Source organism: Austrofundulus limnaeus, unplaced genomic scaffold, assembly GCF_001266775.1.
Source record: "Austrofundulus limnaeus strain Quisiro unplaced genomic scaffold, Austrofundulus_limnaeus-1.0 Scaffold76, whole genome shotgun sequence".
In the NCBI taxonomy this organism is placed as follows: Eukaryota; Metazoa; Chordata; class Actinopteri; order Cyprinodontiformes; family Rivulidae; genus Austrofundulus; species Austrofundulus limnaeus.
The window spans coordinates 994,379-995,489 of NW_013952478.1; the positions used below are offsets into that span (position 1 = coordinate 994,379).

The 1,111-nt window shown below is 31.4% G+C and overlaps 1 protein-coding gene and 1 long non-coding RNA gene across 2 annotated transcripts in view; both read left to right on the forward strand.

Moving 5' to 3' along the window:
- The window catches only part of sh2b2 (SH2B adaptor protein 2), a gene marked incomplete at its 5' end in the record, with an annotated part of 28,353 nt that overhangs the window by 20,491 nt on the left and 6,751 nt on the right, over positions 1–1,111 (forward strand).
- Positions 971–1,111, forward strand: part of LOC106519406 (uncharacterized) — a 596-nt gene continuing 455 nt past the window's right edge. The window contains exon 1 of the long non-coding RNA XR_001310440.1: positions 971–1,010. This is a non-coding gene — a long non-coding RNA (uncharacterized LOC106519406). The remainder of the gene's footprint in view (positions 1,011–1,111) is intronic.

Sequence of the window (1,111 nt, forward strand, 5' to 3'; positions counted from 1 at the left end):
ATATATATATATATAATTTATCTTGATCTGTACTTTTCCAGGCATTTTAAAGCTTTCTGTATTTTGACTTCAAGTCCACATAAAAGAAAATGAATGACTATAATGATATAGTGCAGTTTGTGTTAAAACTGAGGATAAGTGACGGACAAAAAAGTGTTTGGCCTGATAAATAAACAGCTTTGAAACTTCTATATTTTAGGTACAGTGGGGAGTCATCTTGTTGGTCCTAATTTACTATTTTTTGTATCAAAATGCTATCTTTTTCATTTATCATAAATTCAAATGAAGATATTGGAATAATTTCTGTTTTTGTTGTGAGACTATTGGAAACAAAGTTACTAAGTAGCTAGCTAGTACTTTAGCTAGCAGCTTGCTAATAAACTGTAGGAACAAATTGGACCTTTTGTGAGAGGTTAAAATAGGTTATTACTACTGTGAATCAAACTGGATGTTTTTAAATGGAACTGGTGGAAATGGACACAAAATAAAGACCTTAATACGACAGATTTAAATGTTATGAACTACCACCACAATGTTTGTGTTTTTTCTTTTCTTTTTTTATTAGTACTGTAACTGTGTAATGTTCAGGTTCCATTTTTGTTCATCTTTTATGTTGACATTTCAATTCAATTCAAAAAGTTTATTCATTTCATTAAAAATAATTATATACAATAAAAACAAAGGAAATACACAAATCAAAATAAAATGAAAGGTAGCAGAAAAAGAATAAATCTTATAATGTCTGCCCCTTTTATCCCCAGAATATATTCAAACAAAACATAATTCACAAAACAATAAAAATAAAAACATCAAGTCAAACAACAATTCATATAGCTTCTCACTTTACTTTCCCATATACCTTCAGAAAACTAGTTTTTAAATGTGTCGCGGCAAAGATAGTCAGAAACACGGCGAAAAGGGTGTTTAAAAGACAAGTCTTGCGGGTATGATTTATAAAGTCATTTATTGATGGGCAGACATGAAACAGAAAGCAATCACGAAGTCTGTAAGTTGTGGGCCCGGCTGTCATAGGCCGGGCAAGCAAAGTTATACTGTCAGCTATCATCATGTGATAATGTTTAACCAACCAGGAACCGCCTCGTTCTGGTAC